This window comes from Lissotriton vulgaris, chromosome 2_1 (assembly GCF_964263255.1).
Source record: "Lissotriton vulgaris chromosome 2_1, aLisVul1.2, whole genome shotgun sequence".
NCBI lineage: Eukaryota > Metazoa > Chordata > Amphibia > Caudata > Salamandridae > Lissotriton > Lissotriton vulgaris.
In genome coordinates this window covers 427,974,522-428,000,754 of record NC_141687.1, presented here as the reverse complement: position 1 = coordinate 428,000,754, position 26,233 = coordinate 427,974,522, and the positions used below count along the sequence as shown (strand labels likewise).

Here is a 26,233-nt window from a genome sequence, read left to right as displayed (position 1 = left end):
TCCCACTTTGGTCAGTATTTTTGTGCATCTAGATGTGCAAACCTATCTTGGTGGGGAAGAAACATTGAGAACAAAATGGTTAAAACATGGTGTTGTGTTGCCAAACTTGGCTCTAATTTTCATTCTAAACGTGTGAAGGAGTATTAAGACTAACATGCCATGTCAAGCCCTACCTTCTATTAGGTCCAATTCTTTCTTCATACAAGGAGGCGCATCCTGGCAGCCATGCATTATCATAGATGCAATCATAGCATTGTAGGCCATAATAAATTGGTGCAAAGACTCAACAAAGTTAATTCAAATGGTATGCAGGACAGGTGTTCAATCTTTGGATTGATCATGTTTGGGTGATGGCTTTTTTATGAAAGGACTACACAGCAGTTCAGTTGGACAGACTCCGAGCTGCATACAGGCGACTGCAAGTATTCTACACTTGGGGTCATTTGGCAAAGGTGGACAGTGCAGCGCAAATAGTCCAGCTCTAATAACCTTCATGAAACCTAGGTGAATGTGGAGCAGTAGGGCCTTCCAAAGGTATGCAATAACAATGAATAATGGGAGGGAGGCGGAGCTAGCTCGCGACTACAACGGCTGCTTGAGCCCAGCTCTCTGCTGTATCGATTCACAATCCTGAAATAATCCTGCGGTGTTCCTGGGACCCAGCTCCCTAAAGCAGAGGGTTGATTGGCGCCGCTCAGAGAGGGCAATTGAGGCTCACAGCTGTAGAACAGGCGCAGCGGCGGCTGGAAGGCTGAGAAGCACCGGGCTAAAGTGCCAGAGGTGACGGTAGCACTGTGGGCCAGAAAATAGCAGCTCATCGGGGCACTAGTGGCAGCGTGTGGTGAGACTGGGATCGGCAATCTCCCGGAGCCCCCAGGCTCACAACGACAATAACGGCAGCACAAGCCGGCGTGGCTTCATGCAGTGATACAGCCACGGAGTGAAACTGCCCCAGCTTCTGACAAGTACCGGGCGGCAGCAGGAAACTCATACAAGGCTGAGACCAGTAAGCCACGGCCTGGGTGGTGGATCGGGGTGCACATGAGGAGGTGCAACAGGGGGTGTCACTCGGGGCCCGCCCCCAGTGGCCAAGCGGAAGGAGGTGAGACTCCAGTGGGCCCTGTCCTATCCGGGCCCCAAACACTGGCAGAACGCACCTAGGAGATATAGGTGGAACTGTGCAGAGGAGTGCAGAAGATGCACAGCGGGCATAAGTCACAGCCAAGGGAAAAGTCAATCTGGAAGAAAGGAGCTGGATTGTGACGGTGGTGTCTGCTGCAGTGCCGGGGAGTGGCACAATCGTGGATCCACCTGCATAGGACCCTTACCAGCATTGCATTAGACTATGCAGGACTGAAGGTGCCAGGCGAAATAGAGGAAGGTCGGGCCTAGTCCAGTCGTGCTCCGGATGGAGGGTGGGACAGCTCCCTGACGTAGGACGCTGACTCTGTACGTATGGAAGGAGTGGCAGTGGCGTACAAATACCAAGCCAACACACGCATAACACGAAGGAAAGACAGAGATAGTGCATTCCCCTGGCGTGGGGAGCTGAGCCATCGCAGAAATGGGCAGGGGAGATAAGACCCAATCTAAGCTGTCTTTTGAGCAAAAGCGCTCGAAATCTCACGAAGGGGCTTCAGGTGAGGACGCTAGATCGCAACCTCCAACAAGTGATGACCCGGACTCAAACATACGCACCATGCTTAGGCCATGGAGAAACCTTTGCAAAGTGGCATAGCAACGCTGGGCACAAAAATGGACGCACTCTCATATAGGATGGAAAGAATGGCGGAGCATCCTGGTAAACAAGCGGAAAGGCTCGATATGACGGAAAGGCAAATAATGGAGGTGGCAGTAGCTCACTCCACCCTGGATGTGGATCATAAACAACTAGGAAAGGTAAAGCGAGTTCTGCAGGAAAAGACGGAGGATTTGGAAGCTCGCTCGTGAAGATACAACTTACAGATTTGCCGGAAACCACCTCCACCGGTAACATGGAGCAATTCGTGGAGAAGCTGTTGGTGACTGCTGGGAGAGGGAGTGTTTGTAGTTGAGAGGGCGCACCGCTCTCTGGGACCTAAACCGCCAGTGGGTGTCCCACCTAGACTGATAATTGCGAAATTACTTAACTATCGCGACCTAGATGTGATGCTACGCATTTCCAGAGAAAAGAAAATATTACGGTACGAGGGCTCCAAGTTGTTGCTGTATCCGGACTTCACCGCCTGTGTCCAGGAGGCACGTAGACACTGTCCCTCTAAAGAAGCAGCTCAGAGACATGTATTGTATTGTATGTATGTATTGGCATTTATATAGCGCACTACTTACCCGTAGGGTCCCAAGGCGCTTCGACCGCTGCGAAACCCTTCCTGGCTTCCCTGAGAGATGGTCCCTTAATGGGTATCTCCAGGGTGAGACCAGGCATCCCCGGCGGTCTGGTGGGGCCGTTAGTGAAGATGAGGCAAGCTAATGCCCAGAGTTGCCGAGTGTGATCGCTGATCAGAGTGGGCACCGAGGCGAGAGAATTATCGAGTCCGCTGACCCTGGTCCAGAAACCTGCCACGCCGGGAATCGAACCCTGGTCCCGGGCCGTCCTCTGCTCTCGGGTCTGCCGCCTCTAACCAGTGAGCCACACTACTTCACTGGGTGTCGACTACGCCATGCTGTATCCTGCAAAGCTTCGAGTGAACAGGCAAGGGCGCTCACATATATACACGGACCCTCTATTTTCGATGCATCAGAATGGGTAAGGTCTGCCTGTACTGTCTGGAGGGCGCCCTGGATCACTTAGCCTGTAGGACGAGAGACATTGTAGTCTGAACTATAATAGACACTCCAAGGGACTGCGTGGGGTGTAGGCTCCTGTGACAGAGCGGGGCAGCATGATCTTTTGCGAAAAGAAATGTGGGTAAGTGCCTTCTAATGGGGATAGAGAAACAAGTTATTTTCATGCGGGAGTTGGTTGCCGGGAAGTACTGCAATCTATTGTAATCGACTGCGGCTGGGCTGGGCAGGGTTTTTGTCTGTCTGGTGTTCCACCTTGTCCATAGAACTACCTCCGCTTCAGAGTGCCTGGCACACCGGTTGCAACTTGAGATGGGAGGAGGAGGGGCATGGGGAGGGGGAGGGCTCCGGGGAGTGGCAGTGGTGCGAGTGCATTCTGAGTTCACGCGCAGCCAAGTTGGCGGTGGTCTGTGTGGCAGGGGATCGAGCGGACAGAGGGTAGAGTGGGATGTGGGGGTGGTGGGGGGCTTTGTTGGGGAGGAATGGTTTTCTTCTTGTTTACAGCTTGCTATGTACATGCACACAGTACGCTAGTGATTACAAAACGGTAACTAAAAATGGTGAGCATTTGGGCACTAGGCGACACTTTACTCAAACACACTAACGGCGGCATACTGCTCCAGCACGATCCAAACCAATGGCGGGGGATAGCGGAAGTAAAGAACAGACACTGTTAGATTGTCTGAGTGCAATGATTCGGAATGTTAGAGGACTCAATGACTATCGCAAGGTCCAAAAGGTGCTCCGTTATCTGCACACGCACAATGTAGATGTGGCACTTTTACAAGAGACACACCTCCCAAAAACGAGTGCGATACTGCAAAGTAAAGGGCTAATAGGGAACATAACTCTGCAGGGTACACAACACACGCTAGAGGTGTGTTGACCTGGGTAAACCCCAAATCTGCATACAAGTTGGAAATGCTGGAGTCGGACCCTAATGGACGATATGTCATATCGAGATGTAGGGGCAGAGGACTTGACTTGCTTATGGTCAATGCTTATGGACCTAACTATGACTGTCCTGAGTTTTTCGCACAGTTAGCTACCACGACACAGATTCAAGGGTGCGCCGATATTGTGGGGCAGGGGACTTAACATGGTCAGGGATCCAGGTCTAGATAGGTCGGCAGGACCGTACATGAAAACTGTGATGACATGCATGGACCTAGAAGATGTATGGAGGGTACGTAACCAGAACCCAGGGGGGTTCACACAATATTCAAACACGTATAGATTATTGGTTGGCCTAATCTTCAGTGTTAGATAATATTCGAGCCTGTAAAGTCCTGTCGCGTACACTGTCGGACCACTAACCGGTACAACTAACATTGGCTACCCCCAAGAAAACTATACCTCCATTTACCTGGCGCTTCCTGCCGCCCTCACTGCTGGATCCTGTCTTTATGGGGGAACTAGCGGAAGCAATAGAAACTTTTTATGAGGCCAATATAGGCTTGGTAGATAGTTTTCAAACAGTTTGGGAAGCCTTCAAAGGTTTATATACACGGTATTGCAATGACCAAACACTCTGGGTATTGAAGGTCATACGGCAGAGACTGAAGGACTTCGAGCAGAAGCTGAAACAAATGGAGGACCAACAAGAGGAAGAGGGGCGGGAGGACAAACTAAAGGCCGCACTAGAAGAATACCATGAAGCGGCGGATAATGAGATAAACATTTAGGCAAATACGCTACAGCTCGCACCTACGGGGAGGGGGAAAGACCGGGCTCCATACTGGCTCAGATCCTGAAATCAAAACGCGGAAAGGCACTGATAACGCAGGTGAGATCTGCGGAGGGAGAATTACTCACGGAAGAAGTAGATATTGCGGAGAGATTCCGACAATACTACGCAGATCTTTATACAACTCGGTCAGAGGATATGGAAGAGGAAATGCAGGACCACCTAGAGCATATAGCACTACCCTCCCTCTCGGATGTGCACAGAGAATTCTTAATGCTCCCAACAGAAAAAGACAAAATATTAGAAGCCCTAGCGGGCATGAAATCGAGCAGCGAACCGGGGGCAGATGGCCTCACCGCCTACTTTAATAAAACCTTCATAGATATTTTGCTGCCCCACTTGAAATCGAGCAGCGAACCGGGGGCAGATGGCCTCACCGCCTACTTTAATAAAACCTTCATAGATATTTTGCTGCCCCACTTGGCCACGCTCTTCGTCGATCTATGCATGGAGGGTACCATGCCAAGATCCATAAGGGAAGCGATACTGGAAGCGATCCCTGGTAGCGATACCATCATCCAGAGTTCCCTCCTTCACCCTCAGTTTCTTGTTGTTGGGGATTTTAATATTCACGTGGACAGGGTAGATTGCTCCTCTGCATATATACTGAGGTCTACACTGAATTCAGCCAACCTTAGACTCATTAACGAGGGCCCCACACATAGAGCGGGCCATACGCTCAACCTAATATTTTCCAACATCATAAATGTGGTGGCAGATACACCGTTACCATTGATATGGTCAGATCATTCTCTGATCCCATTTCAACTTAAAATAACGGCTGACAAACCTGTGTCAAGCAAGTGCTCTTTTATGAAGAGACAATGGAACAAGTTAGTCCCGCCATTATGGGACCAGCTCTTGCCCAGAACCCTCCGACCCTTACCTCCAATGTTGACACTGACGCCCAGCTACTTAATGACTGGATCGGGAATATGGTAGCATCTATTGCCCCGGCAACAGCCGCAATATCTAAACGCGACTCCCCATCTGCTCCTTGGTTTTCTCAGGAGCTCAGATTACAAAAATCGGACTGTAAAAGGCTGGAGCGGAGGCTAAATTATGAACCTCTAGAGAAGGCTCGCTACAAGGAAGCATCCAAAAAACTGCACAAAGCCATTAGAAAAGCAAAAAAACAGTTCTATGCAAACTCTATTCATCAAGCTGAACACTCTGAACACTCGAGCAAAGAAACCTTCAAAATAGTACAGTCTTTTTTCAAACCTATGTGTGTCGAGAGGGAAGTTCCCCTGTCGATCTCGTTTTGCAACAGCATTTCTGACTTTTTTGACTCTAAAATTAAAAAAGTCTATGAGTCCTTTGGGCCAGAGAAGATCACGGTAAAAACCGATCTAGCTGATAAAATATCGGACCGTGCCATCTTGACACAATTTGACCTAATAGATCTAAATATGGTTAGGCAAGAACTAAGTCGATGCAAATCGGGCTCGCCGGATGACCCTTGCCCTCCTAAACTTTGGAGTCGCATAGCTGATTTTGTGGCCCCCACTATTCAGCATATATGGAATCTGTCCATCTCATCTGGGGTGTTCCCGAATATTTGGAAACATGCCACTCTCCTCCCCTTAAAGAAAAAACCAAACGAGGATCCCAAGGACTCAGTAATCTCCGTCCGATTTCTCTCTTGGCAGCACCAGGCAAAATGCTTGAGAAAGTTATCCAGCGTCAATTAAATCAATTCATCGAAGACAACAAAATATTACACGAGACGCAATCAGGCTTTAGACCCGGCTTTAGCACTGAAACAGCACTAATTGAGGTGGCAGAGTCAGTGAGGTGGTCGATGGATTCAGGAGACTCAGCAATGCTGGTGCTCCTGGATCTGTCGGCCGCCTTCGATACGGTCGACCACGCTATACTGCTGTCACGACTGGCGGAGATAGGTATCCAGGACCAGGCATTGGAGTGGTTACAGTCGTATCTGACCCAAAGAACACAGAAGGTGGCGCTAGGGGCAGTCTCCTCTACACCTAAAGCCCTTAGTTGTGGCGTCCCACAGGGCTCGGCCCTGAGCCCACTTTTATTCAATGTTTACCTGGCTCCACTCTTCACGCTGATTGCCAGTTGGGGGATCAAGGCAATCTCATACGCCGATGACACCCAACTGGTGTTCCCATATTCAGAAGTGTCAGAGGCATCCTTCCTGAGCTTTAAGGGGTGTCTACAAGATGTGGCCTGCTGGATGAACACAAATAAACTAAAACTTAATGCCAGTAAGACAGAGGTGATCTTCTTTGGTAAAGGCCCCCCTCCTCCATCTGATTTGTGGTGGCCGGCAGAGATGGGACAAGCCCCCTCGCCTAGCCATTCGGCAAAAAAATCTAGGGGTACGGTGGGATGACAAGCTGTCCTTTGAATCACACATCCAGCAAGTAGCTGGCTGCTGTATGAGTAAGCTGAGGAATCTTCGTAAGATTCTTCGACTTTTACCAGCTAGCTGCCGAAAACTGTAATCCACGCCACAGTTACATCCAGGCTGGATTACGCGAACGGTCTGTATATGGGCTTACCAAAGTACCTTATAAAGCAACTGCAACTGGTCCAAAATGCGGCTGCAAGACTTTTAATGAGGATTCTCTTCAAGCACTCAGTCTCTCCGCACCTCCTCTCCCTTCATTGGTTACCAGTTGCAAGCAGAATAAAATTTAAAGCACTTACTCTGGCCTTCAGATCTCTATACGGTAACTGCCCAAACTATCTGAAAGCCCGACTACCAAGATACATTCAAACCCGCTCCCTCAGATCCAACAACCGTGTTCTGTTTGCAGTCCCTAGAGCATAAAGAGCCCGGCTGGGTGGACAAACTTTCTCGGCCAATGTGGCGACACTATGGAACTCGCTGCCCCCTGCCCTCCAACAGGCCCCATCCGAATCCTGCTTCAAGCGCTTGCTGAAAACCTGGCTGTTTGCCTAGCCACGCTAGATGTCACCTTCTCCAGCTTCTACGGTCATAACATCTTGTTCTTACAGCGCCGGGACACCTCCTCGTGAGGTAGCTGATCGCGCTTTATAAAACTCTGTATTATTATTATTCTCCCTAAACCAGGGAAATCGCAGGAGTGCAGCTCATACCGCCCATTGTCGCTCTTAAACGTGGACCCTAAAATATTTGCAAAGATTCTGGCCAATCGCCTAGCCCCCTCGTCTACGTTATTGGTGGCACCTGAACAGGCAGGATTTATACCCGATAGAAATCTCACATACAATATCCGCACAGTCTTTGGCACTATGCAACATGCAAGGCAAGATGTTAAAGCGGTGGAAGTATTCCTAGACATGGAAAAGGCATTCGACTCAGTGGAGTGGGCGTTCATGCGTAGGGTGCTGACAAGGATGGGATTGGGGTTGTTTTTTTCACAACTAATCGGCATACTATACCACAAACCCACAGCTTGAATACGCATAGGTAACTTAGTCACAGACCAGTTCGCCATCACTAGAGGCACAAGTCAGGGCTGTCCGCTATCACTACTGCTGTATGCCCTGGTCGCGGAGCCCTTGGCATGCGCTCTTAGGGAGTATAATGGTCATGAAGGCATCGACTTGCTGACGTATAACATAGTTATCTCCACCTACGCCGATGACACTCTGCTGTATGTGCGGCAACCTGAACAGAATCTGACGGCGGTGCTTAGGGAAGTGGTGCATTTTGGGGTTCTATCAGGACTAAAAGTTAACTGGACAAAGTCCATAGTTTTTCTGCTGACTCCGGTCACGGAAGAATTTGAAATGGAATATCCGCTGCAATGGACTACTGACTCAGTCAGATACTTAGGGATTAGACTGTATACTGACTCGGAGACATTAATGCGGGACAATTATTGCACAGCCATGGATAGACTGGAGAATGACGTAGAGGCATGGTGCAAGCTACCCCTGTCCTTGATAGGAAGAATATCAATCATGAAGATGGTGGTTTTGCCAAGGATGCTGTTCCTATTCAGAAATAAACCAATAGTACTATCACAAGCCTTTTTCCAAAGACTTACCCAACTGATGCTAAATCTGGCTTGGGCGGGTAAGCAGGCAAGGGTAAAATGGCGAGTCCTTATATTACCCTATAGTATGGGAGACCTAGGAGTACCGGATTTTTAACTCTATTATAGGGTGGTGGAGTGTGCACACTTACTCACATGGATCCACAGTGAGGTAGGTATACCATCGCTGTTCGCAGCCCCACACTCACTACCAGTGACAATCTTTGAAGAGCCAGACTGCAGAACCGGCTTCCTTGACTCAATGAACACTATCAGACATGCATGGCACTGCTTATTACAGCAACAGGCAGGAGCTTTACCATACACCAATGCCTATAGAGAGGCCTCGCTGGCTGACTACATGCAGGGACAAAGGAGTCATCAGAACTCTGCAAGCACTGAACATTAGGGTTGCGAGAGACCTCTTTCAAGATGGGGTGGCAAACACCTGGGAACAAGTGGAGGAGAGGACTGAGGTGGCCACACAACTACAAAGATTCCAGTTCTACCTGGTGCGGCGAGCAATGCTAGAGCAGTTCGGAGAGGATATGCAGGAACCTCCAGAAATCCCTGAACTAACATATGTCATTAAATCCAACTCCCCCAGTAAGATAGTAACCAACATCTACAGAATAGCGATGATGCACAGAGCACACAAATACACGTCAGCCCAGCAGGCCTGGCAAAGGGACTTACAAACAACAATAGATGACAAGATGTGGCTGTACTGCTGCTCGAACACACAGCGTGTCTCACTTCATGGCAAGCATAGGCTTATTCCTTTTAAATTTCTTAACAGAGTCTACTACACGCCAGAGCGGCTCTGTAGGTATGGACTTGGGGAAGAGGCGAAGTGGGAGCGGTGCCGAGCACTGACTGCAGACTTCATACACCTAGCTTGGTACTGCTCCGGTATCCTTGCATACTTGGAAGAGGTATTTAGGGAATTAGGAAGGATAGTGGAGGTGGAATTAGCTCCCGATCCAGCAATAGCTTTATTGGGATACTCTAAAACACTGCCCAAGGCGATGCGTGGACTTGTAGATATGGGACAGCTACTAGCAAAAAGGGTAGTGGCTCTGCGCTGGATGAAGGGCCCGGTATCAACAGTGAAAAGATGGTCACATGATATGCTGTATACTGCTGTACACAGATGGAGAATTATAGTGAACTGCTCCCACCACGTAGTAGACCTAAGAATGTTTGGGGGTTGTATAAGACATATAAACAGGGGGGAGGTGAGTGAAGTCACGAGGCGCACACAGGGGAGGCAGGTACGAGTGCTGGTGAGATGGCAGAGGGCTAGGTATTTGGAGATGGCAGAGGGCTAGGTCGATGGACGTTGTGACAGGACACCCTACAACAGGAACAGGGAACCTCAGCCGGGGGAAGCACGTAAGATGGAAGTGGGAAATCATGGTCACCTGGACTGGACTGTAATGTAAATAGTTTAAGTCGCTGCCTGCCCAAGTTGGGTTGTTGGCTTAACAGCTGTGTGACCAAGAGATTCATGGGAATGTTTTAGATGAGGGATTGCGAAAGTGTGCCACATGGCGAATGTATACAGAATTGCTGTTATGTACTGAACCTTTATAAATGAAATTAAAAAAAATAAAAACAGTGAATAATCATTTACCTGTATTTTTAACACAGATTTAGAGATTAAATGGCTTGTTTGCCCTCACTAAAGGAGTGTGACATTAAATAAAATCAATGTACACAATATCGACCTGCATATATTTTTCAAGGTAAGTGCAGATTTTCTATTCTTAAATTCACATCTCATTACCATGAAACACATTGTTAACGTAAGCAATTGCGGGGTCAAGAATAGTAATTCAAACCAAGAATAAGTTTCAATCTTGGGACTTCAGTAACATTTAGAATTGCAAGTATCTTTCAAATAAAGAGGTACTTTTAGAGAACAAAATTGTCAAAGAAATTAAATAATGTGAATTCCTATGTTACGCTGTGTAGGAGAAGGGGCTGAGTTCTCAAGAAAATCATTATCAAGGAAAACAGCATGCACTTAAGTCAGATTTAGGTTAAGAAAGATAAGGGAGAATAGATTATGCTTTTCAAGTTCTAAGACTTGCTCGTTTTTCAAGACGCTGGTCTGACTACTGAAGATGATTCAGGTGGATGTATTTACAATTTCTGAGGAAGCAGGCCATCAAGAAAATGGAGGATGACAACATGTTTTTACACAACACTTAATATTGCAGTTTGTTACTTTTATGTGCCCATTACCTGTTAATATTATTCATTCAATGATAGTCCATTTATACATTTTAAAAGGATAAACTGCTGGGCTGGCTTTGCACAGTTTTCAAACGCATTACCTGCAGATCACATAGATGTCTGTAGTAAGCATAATTCACAAATGTGGAGATGATCCGGCTACTGTCACAGACAAGGTAAATTTTGAGCAAAGGAGATCATTATCGCTGTGCATTGCAACAATCTTCCGATCACATTGGCCAGAAGAATCAGAGGAAATCATCATAGAAATGTCCTAGACCATGTAATCTCTCAACAGCAAGATATATAACTGTGGAATATGCATCTCCTTCTGTGTCTAACAACTAAAGTTCTGGTGTTCCCTATGCCACCAATGTCAGTGAGCACTGTTTTCATCTTATAAAATTCATTTGTGTTCCTCAAGAATAGAGGATGCTTGATCTCGCCAACCTTGACATTTTAAAAACCCAAGTGAACTGCTGAAATGTGAGTGCTGCCGCATAGAAGCCACTTTACCAGTGTCTGCTTGTCTTAACAGAATTCTAGTCCTTGCCCCTCATTGCCTATTGTGATAAAGCATGGCTATACAATTATTTGTTGGAAAAAAGATGGACCTGAAAGAAATTGATGGTAGGAAAGCTCCTTGATCGCTTGACAGACCACTCTCAGCTCCAGGGCAGTGTACTGTTCCGTGGTACCATTGATCAAGTGATTCTTGAAGAGTTGTTATGGGAAGTATGGCATATAGAACTAGCAAAACGCACATGGCCATGGAGCCAGAAAGGGAGGAGACTAGCTCGACTGTTGAAAGAGAGGTTATATTGAGTTGCAGACACCTGCCCTGTACAGCACGCAGTCTGCTGAAGAAAATACTTTTGTGATCCGGGTATCTTAAAAGGTTCAACATAAAGAACTTATTGCACTTTGGATGGTGCAGACTTTTCCAACCTGATGATCACATATAGTGCCAGAAACCCTCGAAGTATGGGCAGATGAAGATGTCTCTCCATTTGAGTAGGCTTCTACTACCACCATGAATTTGGAGATTGCATGCACAGCCAGCTTTACTAGTATTTCCTACTACTTTGGAATCAGATGTGCCTGTGCCTCTGGTGTTTTGAAGTATAGTCATTAGACCAGAACGTTCTGTACAAGTTGGTTCACAAGAAAAAGTCTCAAGATCTGGAAGGAATGGTGGGCAAACAGCTGCAAAATCTGATTTTGCATCCACTGTATAAATATCTAGCACCCAATTTACTTTTATTATTCTCTGCCATGAGTGGAGAAAACTGATGTTTACTCCTACCAGTGTGCTGGATAGTGGGGAAGGCTCAAGAAGTCATTGCTTGTTTGGTGCAGGAGCCTTTGCAAAGCTGTGTAAGGCAGCTTTTTTTATCTAGCAGGTTTCTGTCAATGGTTACATGGTTTCAACTGCAGACAAAAATATTGCTTTTGCTCCTGTAGGTGCTTCCACTGGTGGGGTGTATGAACTTACTATTGCTGTCCCCTTTTATACTACTGTGTTAGACTCTTCTCTACGCTTACGGACCATCGCCACCACCTCGGTTTTTATCATTTAAATCATCATAGTGCAAGGTGAAAAGAGCACATGGGAATTTAACATCTTTATCTGAGCAGCCAGATTCAACAAAGTAAGCTTAAAGATACCTCAAATTAATAAGCCATGACAATAGCCATCTGCAGAAATAGCGGATGTGTCCACGGTCATATTGATGAGCGGTCTAGAGATAATTAACCCTTGCTGTGTTAAAATACATTTGCATTTGAAAACGTTCTATTTTCTTGTACAGCAGTTTCTATAAACTAAACATTTCATATAGGTGCAGTGAAAATAGCTCAAACCTAGTGGAAAGAGCTTCCACCAAAGTATAAGCAGATTATCAGCACACTTTACCAAAGGTAATCTTACTCTTGCTATTCCTGTGGTGGGTTTAGGACAGCCCCTGTATATAGCTGTTGTGCAACACAAAGGGCCATTAGCTAGTAAAAGGAACAGGCAAAATAGTAACTTAGCTTGAAGGTTCCATCAGGTCAACAGAAGGTGAAATAATTATTTTCCTGTTATTCACCTTACTTGATGACTTCCAGCAGTGAATGCTGTGTTGCTAAACAGAGTTATAGCTAATACAGTATCATGGAAACAAAAGCGGTCGGAATGGCTGCTTTAAAAGTTATTGCATCTTCTCTTAAGAAATATTTGGATTTGGCTCTATTCGAAATCCATACCCTCACCCCATTACTATATAGTCCCCCAGAAGACCCATTCAGGGTCAGAACTTATCACAAACCAAATTCTGAAACTCCCCTACCGCACCCAGCATCAAGCTCCCAGGCTGTCCATCACCGTGGGATGAGAGCTTGCAGGAGCCCTTTTCCATTCAGCGCTGGATATCTCTGATATTTACCCTTTTGCAAATCATATGAAAAATAGTGTGAGAGTCAAGGACATATACCATGCAGATGTCGTGGTTAACCTTTAACCGCATGCGCGCTAGCGGGCTTTCCCACTGCGCGCTGAAATTTGAAAATCGCGGGTTACGTGACAAAGCCAGCTCGTCATGCGCGCAGCGCAGGTAACGCCCATGACGAGCTGGCTTTGTCACCAGCATCGAAGGGGTTAATAACTTTCTTTTCTACCATAAGGGGGTACTTCCAAAGGCATCGTGCATGATGGCCATGGAAGAAAAGAGGAGGAATATTTTAATTATTTATTAGACTGTTGCAGATGCAATGCTACATAAAACTCAAGCTACCTGCTCAAGGAGCACAAAATAAAACGTATGTGTGCAAGATAGACCAGTGCAGTCAATGTGGCTGCGAAAACATTTAAAATTCATTTGTGGGTTTTTGTACATCAGGCAATTGTACCTACAATTAAACTCTTTATAGATCCGCACATATGTATGATTCTTGATCACTTTTGCAATGTACATTTTTTATGGAAGACTATTCTGAAAATATGCGTGTAAGCTATAAACAGGATATATTAGCTGGATTTAGTTTATTTTTCCATCAAATAAAAAGTCAGCTGAATTCATAAATAATAATGAAAAGTAGCTGAAAATGATCTTTCAAACAATGTTTTTAAAGGAAAAGTAAATACAAGTTTACTGGGATTAAAATGCTAGATAGACCGAGGCAGAAAAATGACAATGTTGAGGGGAAAGGCCACAACACCACTATACCACCATGCTTTAAACTCTCAGTTCACTTTAACATGAACTCAAGATAATGATTTTAAAGATATGATCCTGAGGTTTCAGCCAGAGAGATTATTTGCTTATTCATGATTTTCATAAAAATTTCCAGGACGGAGAAATAGGATTTAAAGTAAAAAATAAAAAAAAAGATGTATACTTAAAGGTTTGACATAAGGCTATTGTTCCACTTTTTCACTTTGTAGAATGAGCCTCCGGCATTAAAATTTTCAGTACAGGTTACTTACCTTCAGTAATGCCTTACCTGGAAGAGACTATCTAGCAACCAATACCTTCGAATTATCATTAGTTATTTTTTTTCCAGGTCCAAGGTAACAAATCAACGGATATGAGTCTCTATGAGATAAATGGTGCCATTAATTACTGATATGGAGCTATACATGAAAATATCCACTTAAGAGATGGATTTACTGGATGTTGCTGAAACCATGTGAACTGGCCCATGATCGATAAAGAGTAGTTCTGACCTTTATGGTATTTGGTTCTATGGAAGGGGAAAAAATAGGACCCCTCTAATTGACAAGCCGACAGGAGAGCATATGTGTAGGTAGCTGGCTTTTTATGTAGTATACCAAAACGAGGTATACCATGTAGAACGTCTAGATTACCCTTATTACGTTACAGGGCTTGAATTACTAATCCCAAATGCTCTCTTTTGTGATAGTGTAGGCGAGCAGATTAGCCTTACCTGAGGATAGTGTTAATGTGTTTGTTGAAACTCAAGACCAATTTAGAATAATAAGTATTTTTATATTTATGTTAACATCAAGAACTTAGTAAATAAGTGTGCACTTTTCATAATAGCAATGTGGTGTGTAAATGTTCATTCAAATGAGTTTTTACTCTGTAATGCTTTCCTAAGGAGAAAGGGGAATATTCTGCATACGGTTCTTTGCAAGCAGTTCTCAGGGGTCCCCTTTAAGACTTACGGTGCTAAGGAGCCACGGTCTAAAGTGCCACCAGTAGTTCAGCTTTACCTGCCCTGGAGTGTCCGTGTGCAGAGGTGCTGGAAGGGTTAGTAGCCTTGCGCATTAGACCATAGGCAAGGAGAAAACCAGCTAGAAACCGGCTGCAGAGGACGACTTGTGGACAAGTCCTACAGCACCCAACAGGGGGCTCGGTTCGTGGGGGTCCTGGCAGCAGGGTAGCACAGTTTGTTGTGGACTCGGGGCTTGGGGGTAGTGTTGTGGTCGGCTGGTGTCTGTGCGTCAAAGGCTCCCATGGATCTCTGTTAGACCTGCAAAGGGGGTCAAACCAGCTGAGCCACTCTTGGTGCTGACCTCTGCCATGCTGACGTCACTTGTCGGCTGCTTGGTCTTTGTGGCATAGGAGTCCTTAATGGACTAAAACAAGCTTTGGTTGCTGCAAAGGGTCCGGTACCTCAGGTATTGGTGCAGGGCAACTCAGGTTGGTCATGGCAGCCTCTCACTTGGTGGAAGAGACAGATTTTACCTCTTGGAGAAAGGTGACCTCTTCCTGGGCGGCTGCTGCGTTAGTGGACCCAATGAACAGCACAATGGTGAACCGGACATTGCGATCGGTGCCTGCAGGCCGGTGGCTCCTCCACTTTAAGGGAGATGCTGATGGCTTGGTGAAGTGCCCAAGGCCTTCCGAGGCTTTTGGAGACTGCACAGCTGCAGGATGAGTCAGATTCGGTATGCAGACACAATTTGGTGCTATAGTCCACCAGCAGTCCAAGGTTTTTGCCTCTTCAGCTTTGTCCTCTTCTTTCTTCAGTCAGTCGAATCTATTTCCTGGGGTCAGAGGACCATCTAAATATTCCATTTAGGGGTGCTAGAGGGTGGAAGGGTAGTAGCCAATGAGGATACTTACCCTCTGGGTCATTGCACCCCCTATTTGACCACTTGATGTGAGTGGGCATAACCCAGTCTCAGAATTCCAAATTCCAGCAAAATGGTGGAACCCTTCTTTCATGTGGTACATTAGGCAACCCACCGTAGGTTTGTTACTGGTCTGGTAGTGCACGCCTCCTAGCATAGCTAATTTCCTATCTGTCCTGGGGCCAAATGGGCCTCAGGGCAGGATGCGGCATCTGCCAGGTCTGGGGGAAGCTGGGATCGCACATCAAAGGAAGTCCCTGGCCTTAGTATGCAGATTCCTTCCTCCAGCGCAGATAGTATTTAAGGCCTCAGAAAACACAGGCACTCATCTACAGAGGGTCAGAAACGCATCTCTGGTGGCAGGCTGGAAGGATCCAGTCAGCTAGCACAGTAGAAGACGAGTAAAGTTTCTGGGGCACCTCTAAGGTGCCCTCTGCATCTCATAATAAATATAGCACTGGCATCTGTACAAATTTATTACAACAAGGTGTTTGATACCAAACACCAGTATTGTCGGTGAAGCCATTATGTAGCTGGGGAACTCAAGCTGACCAGTGCCCAGTTCATATAAGATGGCTTCCCTGCTCACTTGCAATATCTAGTAATAGAACTAGACATCACCCTGCATTAGGGCTATTAAGGCCGACTGTAGGGGTGACTTACATACAGTAACTGCAGCATACTTTGGCATTGCACAGAGGCAGTGCGCAATGTGGTGTTTTCAGAAGGGCTTGTACCCTTTCACAACTCCAAAAACTTCCAGTTTCTTGCTATGCTTTTTAGGGAACACATTACACATTAACTGCTTCACAGCCACAGCCCTCATATTTATAAGCCTGTCCTGCCAGTTAATTAGAAAAGAACACTTCTGAAAAAAGTCATCCATCCTCCTGTCTGGATTCTGAAATATCAAATGATCTTAAATAATGGTAGTCAGTCTTTTGCCTAGCAAACTTCAAAATGGAAATGTGCTAGGAGTCAATTTTATTGTCTCTGAAACGAGTCATCAGATGTCACAACATACTGTAGAAAGAGCAGATATTGCAGCAGTACATTTCCACCGCCGACTGCAACTTATATTTTTGAAAACGGTGAGAATGGAGGGTGGCAGCCTCCATTTAATTTTTGTTGACCTGAAAACGGCCTTTGGTTTGGTACACAGAGTTAAATTATGGGGGGTACTTAAGAGATATGGGGATCCCCTCTCACCTCCTAAGCATGCTTATGAGGCTGCATGAAGCCAATTTTGCCCAAGTTAGATGTGGGAAAAGAGGAGAATTAATGCCACGGTTCCCAGTTGACAGAGGAGTGAGATAGGGGTGCGTGCTCGCACCTACTCTGTTCTGCCGCTTTGTCAACGCATTGATTGCCCAACTCATTAAGGTTAAAGACAACAAGGCCCCAAAGCTAGCAAACTCAAAGGTCCCTAACCTTTTGGCGCATATTGTGGGTGTCCCCTGAACTGGCTGAATATTGGTCAGAAACAAAAGAGTTATTGGGTTTCCCCAGGGCAGAAAAAATAGCTTGTGTCGCACATATAAGGGAAGAGTGCAGTAGGTTAGGTAAACCAAGTCTCTAGAGTAATCCAGAGGAAGCGTGCACTGCAATCTCACGCACTTAACTGGTGAAAATCTACCGGACACAAACTGGCAGCCATACATGAGAACCAGGCTTCAGGTCATCGGACAGCCGAATTTCTTGTTATAAAAGAGGAGTACAAATTTGAGCCCTTCCTGGATGACATTCTTCCCCTCTCAGCCAGAAAGTTATATGTCCAGTTTAGATTTGGTACCCTTCCACGCCATGCCTTCACCTGTAAATGGTCTAAAACTGCCTTACGAGGGTGCCCAGCCTGTAACTATCAGGAGGAGTCTGAGCCCCATGTTTTATTTTTCTACCCAGGCTACAAAACTGCAAGACAGCGCTGGCTCAAACAGTTGTGCAGAAACCTCTGGTTTGTCCATTACCAGGAGGCATTTAGAGTCTTTAAGTTTGGCACCCCTAAGCCCATTGTTTTTGGTGTTCCCCGATTTTTAACCTCAATGTGGCACACACGTTGGACTTCCTTAAAAATAGCTACACCAGATCCAAACGCATAAACTGTTTTTACTTTTTAACAAGTCCAACACAAAAAATGAAATATATTTTAATTCTCTTACCGTATATGTAACTTTTTATCCTCAATGTGAGTAGTAGTGATTTAATTGGATTCATTGATTTTATGAACTTTGCTAAGTACTCCTTGGCCCCTCGAAATCAATTGGACTCTCTGTGGACTTGTGTTGTGTTTTTTTCTGCTGTTTCCTTTTTGTTTTTCATTAATTTTGCACATGCACTTTCTGGAGGTTACGAGTCTTCCTCATAGGTTATTGCACATTGCCATTCTGGCATATTAAGATGATGCACAAGTACTTTTGAATGTTGGATGGATTTCTTTCTTCTTCATTTTAAACTGTCAAGATATCTATTGTATTTTACACATACTTTTATGGTCTTAATGACCAAAATAAAGGTTTTGTACTGAACTGAAAATAACCAGCAGAGCTCTGTTAGACTCATCAAATTGCAGAACAGAAACCCTCTTCAGAGAAAAACGTACCTACTGCCTAATCATTAAAACAAAACTATCAAATGTTTTACCTCCCTATCCCCAAGAGCCTTGAGATGCATAATGGTATGCAAGTCAAAGAAAGGAAATCATGTGACTTTTTAAAACAGCAGACTGACTCAGGATATGGATCTGTCACCAACATCAGTTTTCTAAAGGTCTTGAAGCCTAATATCTTCTGGATTGACGAACAAATTGCTTACCTTCGGTAATGCCTTATCTGGTAGAGACTATCTAACTGAAGATACCTTACCTTGGAATATTCCCCAAGTGTCAGACTGGATCCAGAGATTTTTCAAGAGCAGTATCCCTGAGCACGGTTGGTGGTGTAGTTCGGCTCCACGTGGCATTGTCCACTCGGCAAGGACGTTCCCAGGGCATGAACGTGTGCAATGAGTCCACGTTGCTACCTGGCTGACATCTAGGACTGGAACTCTGGGATCTAACACAGTGGTTGCAGCTTTAGCTCTGGTGGAATGCATACGCAAACCCTGAGGGGCTTGCTTCTTAGCCAATGCACAGCAGATCTTGATACAGAGCATGATCCATCAGGAGATGGTCTGATTCTGCACTGCCCATCCTTTCTTCGCTCCGACATACCTAACAAAGAGCTGGTCATCCACCAGGAACTCTTTCAGGCAGTCATAGTAGAACAACAACGCTCTTTTTAGGTCCAGGCGGTGAAGTCGCTCCTCTTCATTAGAGGGATGAGACCGAGCGTAAAAAGTAGGCAGAGTTATGGTTTGGCCTAGGTGAAATGGAGTGATAACTTTTGGAAGAAAGGAAGCTCTTTTACGAAGCACCATTTTGTCTGGGTAGATTTTAAGATAAGGAGGCTTAGATGACAAGCCTGAAGACCACTGACCCTCTGGTCAGATGTGATAGCCACGAGAAAGGTCCACTTGATGGTAAGGTGCCTGAAACAACAACAATGCAGAGGCTAAAAGGAAGCGCACATAAGGAAGGTGGAAACTAGATTGAGATCGCACGGGGCACAGTTAAAAATGGGGTGCTCTAGTTGGCAGAGGTATGCACCATGTCCAATTAGGGACCCTTCTTTCGAGTAAGGGTGAGGGGATTACACTTTTAAAACGACCACTGCTCATCCCCCTTGGTGGCTTGGCTTCGGTAGACGATCTGGAGTCGATGGCGCTGGTGGGCAGAGGCTGCAGTGTGGGATAGGGCATTGCATAACTTATGAGCGGTGCCTGCAGGCCACGGTGTTGATGTTGGCGTGGAGCGCCATTGTTGGGGAATACCAGGGTGGCAATGTAAAGAAAGACAGTGCGAAGTGCGGTGGTCACGGTGCAAGCAGTGGCTCGGTGGCAGTTTGCATAGTCAGTGAGACCAGGGTTGTGGTGTGAAGCAGGCGGTGCTATCTGCTGTGCTAACAGGTCACAGAGCAGGCAGCGGCGTTGTTGACGGTGTCTGGTTGCTTTTCCTTCTCTTGCAGCCCAAATACACAGTTACCAGTGCTTGTAGCAGATGATCTTGAAGTCCTTGCTGTTTCTGAGACTTCTTGAACAGGGGGCAAGCTCCGTTTAAAAATCTTAGATGAAACTCAGGAAAATAAGTTGTTGAAAGTACAGTCCATTCCTTTCACTGTCCAAGACCGAAGCAGCCACTGCAGGCCAATCCGGCAAAGCACACAGCGAAGTGGTAATTCATCCTAACAGCTTCTCCAGCTCTTCTTCTTGGCAGGTTCCTTAGTCCAAACAAATTCCAAAGTTCTGGGCCCAAATATTTCTACTACTTTTCCATTTGAAGTTTTAGGAAACCTCGGAGTTCTGTAGAAACCAGTTCTGTCCTCCTTGGTCCAGCTTCACTACAGGAGGTGGAGACAGCATTGTGCAGAGCAGACGCAGCCTATTTTGGCGCTAGTGAAAACTCCTCCCACAACTCTAAATGCAGAAAGATCTATTCAGCCTGGCTATGAGTCCCCCAGGAAAGGCAGGACACACCTCAACACTCCCTGCCCCCTCCCCTCTTGTGACTGTCTAGAGTGAATACACATCCCAGCTCCTGTCACTCCAAAACCAGATGGTAGGTAAACACAGGATGGTTAAGTAAGAAAATGCCCACTTTCTAAAAGTTTCAGAAAAGAGGGTGGTGATGGACAGAGTGTCTGAATTAAACAGAACACTCGCACCCAGTCAACTGATCAGGGCTTGATCCATCACCGTTTTTTAGCTCACTGCACCATCCCAGCTCAGAACCTGGCTACATGCAAATTAGTCTGTCCCTGGCCTAGTGCATCATGGGAACAGGGCAGACCAAACTACCAAGCCAATTCTTATACTGGAAAGGAAACAAGCTTCCGGGGACCGGTTTCTGGCATTGCAGCCGTCTTCGGCCCGGCTTGCTTGAATCCTGATGGGGCAGTGAGCAAGGGACTCACATCTGAGTATACCCTTCCACGCTTATGGTGGACAAAACTATTCAGAAAAGGGGGTGGTGATGGACAGAGTGTCTGAATTAAACAGAACACTCGTACCCAGTCAACAGATCAGGGCTTGATCCATCACCGTTTTTTAGCTCACTGCACCATCCCAGCTCAGAACCTGGCTACATGCAAATTAGTCTGTCCCTGGCCCAGTACATCATGGGAACAGGGCAGACCAAACTACCAAGCCAATTCTTATACTGGAAAGGAAACAAGCTTCCGGGGACCGGGCGGAAGACGGCTGTAATGCCAGAAACCGGTCCCCGGAAGCTTATTTCCTTTCCAGTAAAATAATTGGCTTGGTAGTTTGGTCTGCCCTGTTCCCATGATGCACTGGGCCAGGGACAGACTAATTTGCATGTAGCCAGGTTCTGAGCTGGGATGGTGCAGTGAGCTAAAAAACAGTGATGGATCAAGCCCTGATCTGTTGACTGGGTAGGAGTGTTCTGTTTAATTCAGATACTCTGTCCATCACCACCCCCTTTTCTGAATCACTTTCTAAAAGTGGCATTTTCAAACACACAAATATAAAAATCCCCTTCACTAAAAGATGTGTTATTAAATTCTGAGTTCAGAGAGCCCAAACTCAATTTCTCCATCTTGTCCCAATGAAAATGTACACTTGTAAGAGGTTACAAGGTAGCTCCGATGTTAACATATAGGACAGAGCCTTTTAATAGTGAATAACAAAATGCACAGTATTTCACAATCAGGACATATACAAACACACTACTATATGTTCTAGCTTTCACATACACTGCAATCTGCCCATGGGCCTACCTTGGGCCTCCCTAAGGGTAACTAATATGTAAAAAAAAAAAAAAAAAAAAAAAAAAAAGAATAGGTAGGGCCTGGCAAGAGGGTGCACTTGCCAGGTCGACATGGCAATTAAAACTACGCACAGGCACTGTAGTGGCAGGTCTGATACACCTGTGAAAGGCTACTTGTATGGGTGGCACAACCAGTGTTGCAGAACCACGAGAACCATTTGACTTAAAGGCCCTGTGCACAATACTAGGGACTCAATAGTAAATGGATAACTACTCATAACAGTTTACATTAGGAGCACTTGCACTTTATCACTGAATAGCTGTGAAAAAGTGTGGAGGGACACTAAATCAGTAGAAACTAAGTCACAGAGGCCAAAAAGCAAAAAGTCAGGGGATAAACCTGCCAAAAAATGCCATGTTAAACAGGCATAACAAAGGGAACAGGAGGGAGTATATGTTGAAGGAGGAGCATAGAGAGGTTCTGCTGGAGAAAACTTGTTCCTGCTGACAGAAGATCCTCCCGAAGAGGCAGCCTGATCGGAGGATCAAAGGTCATGTTCAAAAGCACTGGAAACTAGACACTCCGTGCCCAGTCAGAAGCCAAAAGGATGACATGAGCCCATCGCCCCCGATCTTCTTGAGAAAACTGGGCAGGAGTGTTATGGTCAGAAAAGTGTACAGGAGGCCGGAGCTCCACTCGAGAGAAAAATCGTCTCAGAGTGAGAGTCTTCTAGGAAACCCCAGAGCACAGAACGGCTGACATTGCACGTTCTCTGCGAGGGCAAACCGATCTATCCAACGATTCCCCCATTGCTGATGGAGAATTTGCATCACTACCAGATGGAAACGCCATTAGGCACCTTAGGCGGAGTTTGTTCACTCTGGCGTTCAGAAGACCCGCTAGATGTTGAACCACCAGGAATATACCCTGCTGTTCCACCCATGTCCAGAGATGAAGGGCTTCTCAACCAAGAGTCCACAACCCTTCCCCGCCCTGCTTGTTGCAATACCACATTTTCTGGATAGAGGATAGAAAAGTTGTCAATGCCAACTGGATCGCTTGGCGTTCCAATAGGTTGATATGGAATCTGCATTCTGCCAGAGAACTCTGATCTCATACTCTCCTAGATGGCAACCCCATCTCAGGAGTAACACATCTGTCACCAATGTGAGATCTGGTTGGGGAAGGGAGAGAGATCTACTGCTGACCCAATCACAATTCGCAAGCCACCACTGGAGGTCTTTCGCAGGTCCCTCCGAGATCTGGAACATGTTGGAAAGACCATCCGAGATCTGAACCATGTCGGAAAGATTCCCCTAATGCTGCATCCACTGGAACTTTAGATCCCACTGCAGAGCCGCATATGCCAACAGGCATGCGCCACAATCAGGAAGCATGAGGCCTAACAGCCTCAGTGTCAGTCTCACTGAAATCCAGGAGAGAGGCTGAGTTATTAGTATCATATCCCAAATAGTTTGGGTTCGATGTTCGGAAGAATAGGCCCAAAACTGCAGCATTGAGCAGAACAGCTATGCTAAAAAGGAGCATCTGAGGGGGGAGTCAGGTGTGTCTTTGGAATGCTTACAGTGAACTTGTGTGAATGCAGAAGGTCCTCAGTAGTCTGGAGGGGTGAGAAGATACTCGAGAATGAGCACACCTTGAACAACCTGTCGTTGAGATAGGGGAAGACTGGCACTCCTCATCTCCGCAGATGAGCTGCAACCACTGCTATTACCTTGGAAATGCAAAAGGAACACTGGCGAGGCCAAAAGGGAGCACAGCAAACTGAAAATGCTCATGGCCTACCGTGAATTGCAGGTAGACGTGAATGCGAAAATAGGTATCCTGTAAGTCCAATGCCAACATTCAGTTTCCAGGGTTCAGGGCAGACAGGACCTGAGCCAGAGTGAGCATCTTGAATTTCTTCATGAGGAAGAAATTGGGAGACATTAGGTCGCGGATAGGACAAAGTCCTCCATCCTTCTGGCGCCAGCACTCTCTATGGCTCCTCTGGTTAAAAGAGTCATTCGTTTTTGGTGGAGAAGAGATAGGTGGTCCTCTGTCAACCTTACATAACTGTGTAGCATGGAGGAAGGAGTAGTCTCATAGGGGAGGGAGTAGCCCTTTTAGACAATGCAAAAGTCACCTGTCCAATGTTATGGATTGCCAGCGGGGCAGGTGATGGCGAATCCTGCCACCGAGTGGGTGTCCATGATACATAGGCAGATCAGGAAGATTTGAAGGCTGCAGGAGCGATGGTGGAGTGACCTGGCCACTGGCCAGCCGACCCACGGAGCCGGTAGGGACCGTGGGCATGCAGAGGCTGGGGGGCTTGTGCATCGCGGTGGCTGGACTGGTAAAGATGAGGTTGTCCACCCCTTCCAAGGCCACGATTGGTGGAGTGAGTGCGACAAGGATCCATAAATAAGACCTGGCTGTAGCCTGCTGTCCTTAAAGCGCTCCAGCGCCGAATCCGCCTTGTTTCCAAAGAGCCATCAAAGGGCATGTCCATGAGGAAGGACTATCATCCCCAGAAAAGCCAGTCACCCCTCAACCAAGCATAGTATCGCACAGCCACTGTCATCTAAACTGCTCTGCCTAATGAATTGGGGGTGTCAAGTCTACAAATGATGGTGAACTTCGCTGCATCTATCACATTAGCAGCAGCCTAAGAGGGCACGGCCCAGGCCTCCTCCAGGACCATAGGCAGCACCTGCGCAACCGTATCCCAGAGAGCATGGAAATAGCAGCCCAAAAGACATGCGGTGTTCACTGACCGCTGTGGTAGAAGAAAACATCTTCTTTCCAAGACTGTACAGCCTTTCGAATTCAAAATCCAGGGTGCAATAGGGAATGCACCAGGATTTTGGTAAAGACCATCAGCTTTAAGAGAGCTAGGACGGGGGCAGAGCCTTTGGAGTGGTAGCGTCGCAACTCTGGAATGAGCTACCCCAGGCCTATTAGACAGTCCTACACGCTATTCGGCTTCAGAAAGCTGATGAAAACATGGTTGTTCCCGAGGGGTGATATCTAGCCCTCCCGCTGTAATGGTAGACCGGTTCAGCCGCAATATCTTTTGATGTTCAAGCGCCAGGGTACCCGTAGGGTGACAGTTCTGTGCTATATAAATTATTGATACGATACGATACATTGAGGCTTGGACCACCTAGCTCTCCAGGGTAGTGTGTTGGGTGATGAAAATTGAGTCGCCTGGAGTGGGGCCGTCGGCAATTGTCCTGTTCCCAGGAACCCCTGTGTTGGGGTTAGACCAAGCTCCAAGCAGGAAATCAGTAAGTACCTCATTGAAAGAGGGAAACGGTTCTGTAAGAGGCACTCCCAGATGAAGCACTTCAGTCAAGACATAGTCTTTACTGCTACCGAGGCCAAGCTACAGTCCAGGACTTCAGCTGCCCTCCGCACCACCACTGCGAATTAAGCTCACTCCTCCATAGCCACAGCAGGGGGGGAAAGCATGTCAGTATCTGGAGAAGTATCCAGTCCGAGGACTTCACCCAGATCAGATCCTCATCCCAAACCAGTTATTCCTCAAAAGCTAGTATTCTTCAAGATCCAGCAACCCTCCCCATCCTACCTGAATCCTAGCCTGTAGGAAAAGAACTCAGGCTCTTGCAAGGAAGATATGCCTATGGTAAGAAGACACCGGGAGCGATGGCCTTTGGATCGGCTTCAGTGGAGGTGACCCGACTGGCACGATTCGGATGAATCCATGGACCTCTGGGGCTCGAATGGTACAGGAGCCACCGAAGTGATCCAGTAAAGACCCCTGCTGAAACTGCTGGGCCCGAAGGAACACCGCAGGGAAAGGGCTGCCCGAAGAGGCTGCAAAATTCACACAATTGGGCAGGTGTTGCTCCGGCTTCCAGAAATTCGGAGGCACCAAGCCGAACTTGATGTTAGTTTTACTGCAGAGCCAGGCCCGAGAGGTAATGCTGGCTCATCTCGCCAGCCGGTGGATGAGGCGAAGTTGAAGCACGCCTTCTACATTATGTGAGACTTGGATTTGCCAGAATGCAACGATGATCTTGGGCTCTAAAACCGCTCCCTTCCTTTGAACCATAAGCGCTGCACATGAAGCCATCATCAGATTGTAGGATCGCACCCTCAAGTCCTTTTAGATGCATGGCACTGTAGCCGGTCCAATCCTTCGGGCCATAGTCCCGATCCAGTCACCAAAGGCATACAAGGTCTGTCACCAACATCTGCCCGTGACAAATGCCACAGGGCTTGTAGCTAGCCTTTCTCAAAGACATACCTTCCACACCAGGAGTTAACCTAAAAAAAGGCTTCCACAAAACAACAACAAAAACTAGTTAAAAAGTGACTAAGGGGTAGCTCTTCTTGGATCTGCACTGCCTGGTGCGGAAAAAAAAGAAGTGAATTAGCCTGCCAGGGTGGCGTTTATACAGGCACCGCAAAAGTAATTTCTGGCACAGACGATGCTATTGATGCCATGTAAAGCAGAACAATGCCATCTCCTGGCGCATAGGGCTTCGGCACACAAAAAATGTCCAGATCCAGTCTAACGCCTGAAAAATCTGCG

At 46.7% G+C, this 26,233-nt stretch overlaps 1 protein-coding gene across 2 annotated transcripts in view; it reads right to left on the bottom strand.

The window, feature by feature from the left end:
* Positions 1-26,233, bottom strand: part of CREB1 (cAMP responsive element binding protein 1) — a 282,014-nt gene that overhangs the window by 203,711 nt on the left and 52,070 nt on the right. The gene's annotated exons all lie outside the window — the stretch shown is intronic.